The sequence below is a fragment of the Peromyscus maniculatus genome, chromosome 23 (assembly GCF_049852395.1).
Source record: "Peromyscus maniculatus bairdii isolate BWxNUB_F1_BW_parent chromosome 23, HU_Pman_BW_mat_3.1, whole genome shotgun sequence".
NCBI lineage: Eukaryota > Metazoa > Chordata > Mammalia > Rodentia > Cricetidae > Peromyscus > Peromyscus maniculatus.
In genome coordinates this window covers 49,635,695-49,645,086 of record NC_134874.1, presented here as the reverse complement: position 1 = coordinate 49,645,086, position 9,392 = coordinate 49,635,695, and positions in this window count along the sequence as shown.

Here is a 9,392-nt window from a genome sequence, read left to right as displayed (position 1 = left end):
AGATTCCCTCTTCCCAGATGACACTCGCTTGTGTCAAGTTGGCAAAACACCAGTTAGCATATAGCTTTATTCTAATGTCAGACTAGAAAAGCACAGGGATACAAGTTTGCTGAAGTCTGGGCTAGAAAAACAGCTTTTTCTTTTTGGGACATTGGGAAACGGCTGAGAAACCTGGATCTATGTAGTCCATCTGACTTCAAACTCACCATTCTCCTGACTCATCCTCCCCAGTGCACAGACTACAGACATGCACCTCCATTCCCTGCTCAAAAATGCAGCATCTCAGTTATGGTTGAAACTGTTGAGTTGGACAAAGGCAACCACGGAGATTGTGTGAATGGGGAATTCAAATTGGAAGAAGAGGGATGGGCATGGTGGTGTACATCTACTATCTCAGCACTTAAAAGGCTGGGACAGGAGGATCTGGAGTTAAAGGTATTTCTTTTCACAGATAGTTCAAGGCTAGGGTGGTGGTCTGTGAGTTCGAGGCCAGCCTGGTCTACAGACTGAGTTCCAGGACAGTCAGGACTATACAGAGAAACCCTGTCTCAAAAACAAAAACAAAAAGAAGTGCCTGGGGAGATGGGCCAGCAGGGTTTGGATTGGGTAGTGAAACAGATGCCAGATGTCAGTGTGTTGAGATTTCATTTCACGTAAGTGGGCTGGATCCAGCTTGTGCTGACTCTTGAGTCAAGAGGCAAATGTTCCAGTATTCTGAAGGCAGCTTTTAAACACAGCTGATATTTAATAAAAAGTTACAGGATCAAATAGATTACATTAACTCAAAATTAACAAAGAGCCTCAAAGCATCACTTCATTCTCTTACTACATGTTACTATTATTTTGACCTTAAGGTTGCTTACACAGTCTTGGGTTACAAAATACCACAACAGACCACAAATGAGATTCCATTCCCCATTCCCACCAAGGCACATAGAACTTCATATATCATGTTTTCCTCTTTTCTTGATTGTATTGATTTTGTTTATGAGATAGGACCTTACTATGAATTATCTCCAGACAGACCTCAAGCTCAAGTCAATCTTCTTGCATCATCATTCAAGTTATTATTACCTGGGTGCAACCTGCCACACAAGCTTCTTTTTTTGAATATTGTATTATTATATAGATGGGTGTTTTGCCTGCAGCATGTTCATGAGCCTGAGGAGTCCAGATCCTCTGGAACTGGAGTTACAGGCAGTTGTCAGCTCCCATGTGGGTGCTGGGAATTGGACCAGGAAGTCATCTCTCCAGCCCAAAGAAATGGGTAATTTTTTGGTGCATATATGCCCACCTGCCAGAAGAGGGCACCAGATCTCATTATAGATGGTTGTGAGCTACTAAGTGGTTGCTGGGAACTGAACCAGTGTCCTCTGTAAGAGTGTTCTTAACTGCTGAGCCATCGCTCCAGCCCTGATACACAAGCTTCTTGGCTTTGCATTCAGAGGCCAAGTACAATGACACTGGTTCACAGCATCTATGTTTGTTCAAGTATACTTTTGTTTTTAATGTGACTCTCTCCAACATGAATGCAGGTGTCCACAGAAGTCAGAGAGAGCATTGGATCCTGGGAAACTGGGATTACAGGTAGTTGTGAGCCCCGATGTGGGAATTGGGAACTGAATTGAGGTCTTCTGGAACAGCAGCAAAAGCTCCTCTTTTTTTTTTTTTTTTTTTTTTTTTTTTAAATGCATGAGTGCTCTGTGCCTATATGCCCGCATGCCAGAAGAGGGCATTAGATCCCATTAGAGATGGTTGTGAGCTACCATGTGGTTGCTGGGAATTGAACTCAGGACCTCTGGAAGAGCAGCCAGTGCCCTTAACTGCTGAGCCATCTCTCCAGCCCAGCAAAAACTTCTTAACCACCTCCCCCCAGATACATTCCATTGATAAGGATGCCTAACAATGCAAGATGCACTTACATCAGTCTATTGTATTGTCTTCTTCTACCCACACCCCCTCCATTCATCCCCTCCATTCATCCCCTTCTCTCTAATGCAAGGTCTCATGCAGCTCAGACTGGCCTTGAACTTGCTACATAGCCAAGGCTGCACGTATTGTTTTCTATTTCGTTGATTTCAGCCCTCAATTTGATTATTTCCTGGCGTCTATTTCTCCTGAGTGAGTTTGTTTCTTTTTATTCTAGAGCTTTCAGTTGTGCTGTTAATTCATTGGTATGGGATTGCTCCATCTTCTTTATGTGTGCATTTAGAGCTATGAATTTTCCTCTTAGCACTGCTTTCATAGTGTCCCATAAGTTTGGGTATGTTGTACTTTCATTTTCATTGAATTCTAGGAACTCTTTAATTTCTGTTTTTATTTCTTCCTTGACCCATTGATGTTTCAGGTGGGCATTATTCAGTTTCCATGAGTTTTTGGGTTTTCTATAATTTTTGTTGTTATTGAGTTCTAACTTTAAGGCATGGTGGTCTGATAAGATACAGGAGGTTATTCCAATTTTTTTGTATCTGTTGAGATTTGTTTTGTGTCCAAGCATGTGGTCAATTTTTGAGAAGGTTCCATGGGGTGCTGAGAAGAAGGTATATTCTTTTGTGTTAGGATGGAATATTCTGTAAATATCTATTAGGTCCATTTGAGTCATAACATCTGTTAGGTCCTTTATTTCTTTGTTAAGTTTCAGTCTAGTAGATCTATCTTTTGGTGAGAGTGGTGTGTTAAAATCTCCCACTACTAATGTGTGGGGTTTGATGTGCGTTTTAAACTTTAGTAGTGTTTCTTTTATGAATGTGGGTGCTTTTGTATTTGGAGCATAAATGTTTAGAATCGAGACTTCATCTTGGTGGATTTTTCCCGTGATGAATATGTAATGTCCATCCTGGTCTCTTTTGATTGATTTTAGTTTGAAGTCTATTTTATTAGATATTAGGATAGCTACACCAGCTTGTTTCTTAGGTCCATTTGCTTGGAAAACCTTTTCCCAGCCCTTTACTCGGAGGTAGTGTCTGTCTTTGGAGTTAAGGTGTGTTTCTTGTATGCAGCATATGGGTGGGTCCTGTTTTCTTATCCATTCTGTTAGCCTGTGTCTTTTTATGGGTGAGTTGAGACCATTGATATTGATGGATATTAATGACCAGTGATTGTTAATTCCTGTTATTTTTTTGGTTGTGTTGTGTTGTCCTTCTGTGGTGTATGTTGGTGTAGGATTATCTATTGCTTGATTTTTCATGGATGTGTTTAACTTCTTTGGGTTGAATTTTCCCTTCTAGTGCTTTCTGTAGGGCTGGGTTTGTGAACAGGTATTGATTAAATCTGGTTTTATCCTGGAATATTTTGTTTACTCCGCCTATGGTGATTGAGAGTTTTGCTGGGTATAATAGTCTGGGTTGGCATCCGTGGTCTCTTAGTGTCTGCATGAGGTTTGTCCATGATCTTCTAGCTTTCATAGTCTCTATTGAGTAGTCTGGTGTTATTCTGATGGGTTTGCCTTTATATGTTACTTGGTCCTTTTCCTTTGCAGCTCTTAATATTTTTTCTTTATTCTGTGTGTTTAGTGTTTTGATTATTATGTGGTGAGGGGACTTTTTTTTTGGATCCAGCCTATTCGGTGTTCTGTAAGCTTCTTGTATCTTCATAGGTATTTCTTTCTTTAGGTTAGGAAAGTTTTCTTCTATGATTTTGTTGAATATATTTTCTGTGCCTTTGAGTTGGTATTCTTCTCCTTCTATCCCTATTATTCTTAGGTTTGGTCTTTTCATGGTGTCCCAAATTTCCTGGACGTTTTGTGTTAGGACTTTTTTGTCTTTATTGTTTTCTTTGACTGACGAATCTATTTTCTCTATCGTGTCTTCAGCGTCAGAGATTCTCTGTTCCATCTCTTGCAATCGGTTGGTTATGCTCGTTTCTGTAGTTCCTGTTCGTTTAGTCAGGATTTCTATTTCCAGCATTCCCTCAGCATGTGTTTTCTTTATTGTCTCAAATTCATTTTTCAGATCTTGGAATGTTTCTTTCATCTGTTTAATTGCTTTTTCTTGGCTTGATTTGATTTCTTCCCATTTTTTGTTCGTTTTTTCTTCCATTTCTTTAAGGGAGTTTTTCATTTCCTCTTTAAGGGAAGTTTTTATTTCCTCTTTAAGGGAGTTTTTTATTTCCTCTTTAAGGAAAGTTTTTATTTCCTCTTTAAGGTAGTTTTTCATTTCCTCTTTAAGGAAAGTTTTTATTTCCTCATTCAGGGAATGTTTTATTTCTTCTTTAAGGGCCTCTATCATCTTCTTAAAGTCATTTTTAGGGTTGATTTCTTCTGTTTCTTCTGTCATGGTATGTTTAGGTCTTGCAGGTGTAGAATCACTAGGTTCTGATGTTACCATGTAGGTCTTTATGTTGTTGCCTGTATTTTTGCACTGGCGTCTACTCATCTCTTCCTCTGTGCGGTGCAGGTGGTGTCTGTGTCTGAGAGTGCCTCTCTTGTTCTAATTTTTAGTCTTGGTTTAGTAGTGGTTCTTGGTTAAATTGGTGCTATTGGGCTATTTCTTCAGGGGCAGCTGATTTCGATCGGTGAATTATATACTTATGATTCTGGTGATCTGGTTTGGTGTCTGGGTAGCGCCTTCTTCTGTGTTCCCAGGTCACGTTTTGTTCATTTGTCAACTCCTCAGCTGATCTTGTTTCTTCAGACTTTAAACTGTAGGCATCTGAATCCTCTCCCAGATGAGTTTCAGCTGAGCAGGGTAGTCTCACCAACACCTCCAAGTTGTTGGGTTTCACAGGATCAGCAGCTGGGCCCTGGGTTGTCCTCAGAAGGAGTGTTCAGATTCGTTCTGGTTCTGACCCACGGAGATAGCTTCTTCCCCAGATGTTGGGGTTAGGGGCGTCCCTGTTCCAAGCTGTGTCTGCTTGTCTCCGTCCCTGGGCCTGTCTACCTCTGCGGTCCGCCGCCGGGCCTATATGTCCCTGTCAGCTGCCGCTGGGTCTGTCTGCCTCTGGGGGCCGCCACCGGGCCTGAATGTCTCTGCCGGCTGCCGCCGGGACTGAATATCCCTGTTGGCCGCTGCTGCTGGGCCCGTTTACCTCAGCGGGCCGCCGCTGGGCCCGTCTACCTCTGTGGGCCGTCGCTGGGCCTGAATGTCTCTGCTGGCTACCGCCGGGCCTGAATAGCCCTGTCGGCTGCTGCCGCTGGGCCCGTCTACCTCCACAGGCCGCCGCCACAGGCCTACCTGCGTCTGCTTGTCTTCGCCGCCGGGCCTGTCTACCTCTGTGGGCCGCCGCTGGGTCTGAATGTCTCTGCTGGCTGCCGCCGGGCCTGAATAGCCCTGTCGGCTGCTGCCGCTGGGCCCGTCTACCTCCACGGGCCGCCGCCACAGGCCTACCTGCGTCTGCTTGTCTCCGCTGCCGGGCCTGTCTACCTCTGTGGGCCGCCGCTGGGTCTGAATGTCTCTGCCGGCTGCCGCCGCTGGGCCCATCTCGGCTGCACGTATTGTATCTGCATGCTCAAAGTACTATATTGTGTACTGTTTATCTCTTACCAATGCCAGCTTTGATGATGATGACCTGTTAATAGTGACACCAGCCAAGGTGGACATATTTACACTACAGGAAAGAGCAAATACTACAAGTCAGGTGCTTTGGGGTTTATTTGAGGAGCCACTGATTGAACCTTTAATCAGAACAGCAAAGCTTGGGAAGAGGGAAGGTAAATACAGACCCTTTAGAGGATGATGATGACAGCTGAGGAAACAGAGAGGAGTGGGTGGGTGGCATACCTTTTTCCTCATCATTTTTGTTTTAGAAACAAAGTCTTATGATGTAGCAGTTAGCCCTGGATGGCTTGGAACTTACTTTGTAGACCAGGCTGTCTATAAACTCCTTAGTGCAGAGGCTAAAGGTATGCTCCACCATGTTCAGCATTTCCCCCGCAACTTATTTTTGTTTCTGTCTGTCTCAGGTAGCCCAGATTGGCCTTGGACTCAATATATAACTGAGGATGACCTTGAACTTGATCCTCCTGCCTCTACCTTTTCAGTATTGGGATTATAGGTATACACAACTAAGACTAACAGAATCCAGGACTTCATGTATGCCCTATGAACATGCTACTGACTGAGCTCCACCCCCAAATCCTAACTCCTATTTACAATTTTGATTACATTCATTTAGCTTTCTTCACCTCCGTGTGTCAAAGGTACACGTGTTCCTCTGTGCACCTGTCGAGGTCAGAGGACAACCCAGAAGGTCAAGCTTGGCTTGCTTGTGCCTTTCATCCTGAGCCATTTCACTGGCCCCACCCCTTAAATTTTTATTTTATTTAAATTTGTTTTTGTTTTTTTTGAGACAGAGTTTCTCTGCGTAACAGCGCTCTGGCTGTCCTGGAACTCACTCTGTAGACTAGGTTGGCCTTTTACTCATAGAGATCCACCCGCCTCTGACTCCTGAGTGCTAGGATTAAAGGCATGCAAACGCTATCTCCTGGCATAAAATTTTATTTGTTTATTTATTTTTAATTTTTAAGCGAGAGACTCAGAGAACTTATTAGTCCAGGCTGGGCTTAAACTTGAAGCTATCCTTCTGTCTCAGCCTCCCAAGTATTGCAATTACAGGTGTGAGGCCCACATTGGCTCTGTAGAATTTCAAAGCTGCAAAAACAGTTTAATGACCACTCAAAAATTGTCTTAGCCTTTTGAGTGCTGCATTGTAATTGCATGGAGATCAGTGGGCAGCCTTGTGGAGCTGGCTCTCTTCTATCATGTGGAATCTGGGACTCCAACTCAGGTTGTCATGCTTGGTGGCAAATGCTTTTACCCACTGAGACATCTTGGCAGCCAGAATTTGTGTTGTGTGAAGCTATTAATAACAACTCTATAACTACTTGTTACATGAACAGGGCAACTAATCAGTGGGTGCTAAGACTCTCCCATTCCTTTGTGTTCTATTTTAATCAACTAGCTGTGTAGGACTCATGACCTTCTATGGTGCATATCATCACAGCTGGCTGACCTCTCTGGCTGCAATAATTCCATAAGGTACTTAATATTATTATTCCCATTAAATGTTTAAAATTAGGGCTGGAGATATGGATCAGTGGTTAAGAGCACTTGTTGCTCTTCCATACTTCCAAAGTTCCGGGGTTGGGGATTTAGCTCAGTGGTAGAGTGCTTGCCTAGCAAGCACAAAGCCCTGAGTTCGGTCCTCAGCTAAAACAAAAAACAAAAACAAACAAACAAAACAAAAACAAAAACAAAAAAAACACAAACAAAAAAACCCACAAAGTTCCATTCCCAGCACCCACAAAGTAACTCACCATTGTCTATAACTTCAGGCCCAGGGGAATTTGACACTCTCCTGACCTCCATAGGCATCTAGCATGTACATGTACATACATTCAGGCAAAGAACATAAGTAAACCTAAAAACCATTTAAATTAATATTACCTTTGGTCTGTGAATGGAAGTCAGATGACAATACACAGGGGTTGTTCACTCTGCACAATGTGGCTCCTGGGGAATGAACTCGGGTCATGAGGCCTGGCATCAAGTACCTTTACCCCCTGAGACATTTTGCCAGTCCTATTCTCATTTCTTAAACCACACCCCAAGGCCCTCTGAACAAAAAATTAGGCTTACTGGGCAGGAGAAATGGATCAATGGTTGGGAGCATTTTGTCTTTGCAGTGAGCTTGGTTTGGTTCCCAGCACCCACATGGTGGTTTACAACCATCTTTAACTCCACTTGCAAGAGATCTGACATCCTCTTCTGGCCTCTGTGGGCACTTGGCATTCATTTGCACAAAGACACACACACATACATACATACATACATACATACATGCATGCAAAACTCATAAAAAATAAATCTACAAAATTAAAAAAAAATTTTTTTACAACGTGTCAAATGCTGCGTTCACTTTGTGTTAAGTTATAGAAGTCTTCATGAATTCCCTTTCATTCTTGAGAAGGGACCACACTAAACTCTCCTTATTCTTGTTCTAATTTTAATGTAGTTGCTGCTGAACCCAGTACCCAAACAGACTTCTCACAGAATCAGGCAATGATAAATGGTGTTGTTTTGGGCCACTAAAGACATGGCAATTGGTTACAGAAGTAGAAAACAGATTGGGGGTGTGATGACTTACTGGTAGAGGGCAGGAAGCCTTGGGTTCATCTCAGCATGAAGAGGGTAAGAAAAATGTACGGCAACACAGGAAGGCCACCCGAGTTCAACCCCAGGGCTCAATCCCTGAGACCCACATGGTGGAAGGAGAACCTAATCCTACAAATTACCCTCTGGCCTCCACCTACCCCTGGCACACACATGCATGCACTCCCCTCCCTTCTTTAAATGACTTCAAACACAAATCCTGGAACAGTTCCAGGGTCATAAAAAGAACATGCCAACTGGGACCATTGTTCCCACAGCCAAGCATCAAGAATTTAACTTTCCCACCCTTACCAGTTTCGGCACCTCTGGATCTCTTCCACTGACAATTTGTGGTTCCTTCCTGCTTGGAAGGAACCATGTAGAATTTCTCTATACTAATGCAATTAAATCACTATCAGTCCACAGAATCAGCTTAATGATCAAAGGAATTTATTTGGCGGTTAACTCACAAGACAGAAATAAGGGATTGTAGCAGGATCTTGGGTGAGGCAAGGTCCAAGCTGTTCTCTGATGAGCTCTGCCCTGATCTCAGTATCCAAAATCCACGAAGTAGAACAAGTACATACATGTATCCCAGGTTTTAAGGGTCCCTGGCAGCCACACACAAGGGGCAGGTACCAAGCAGCTACCTGCTGCCTCACTATGGGCAGTGCTTCAGGGCATGGCACAACCCACTACGCTATACTTCTCCACTTGACCAGAACCAAGGCTGTTGAGAATCTACCATCTGTACCTCAGAGTGTGCCCTTTGATTGTCAAGACAAAGTATTACTATGTAGCCCTGGCTGGCCTGGAACTATGTAGACCAGACTGGCCTCTTCCCCCACTTTTTGTGAGACAGGGTCTACGTAGCCCTGGGTGTCCTGGAAACATGCCTGGCTTGTGGGAGATTGCTTGCCTCTGACTCCTAAATGCTAGGAATAACAGCATGTGTCACTATGCCTGGCTGAAAGTCACTTGAAGTTTATATTTTTAACTCAATTGTGTGTGAACATGCGCGTGTTTTTCATAGGGTCAGAGGACAACTTGTGGGAGTAGGTTTTACTTCCATCAGGTGGATTCTGGGGATTGAGCTCAGGTCATCAGTCTTAGCAAGCACCTTACACACCGAGTCATCTCACCAGCTCAGAAAGTCACTGTGAAGTCTTCTTCCATGGGTTTCAGGAGTCCGAGCCAGAGGTCCTCTCAGGTGCCCTGTCATCTTCTTTAATCCCATGCATCTTGCTTATCTAACCAGGGCGTCCACTGTACATGTGGTGACAAACCCACAGCCTTTCTGAATAG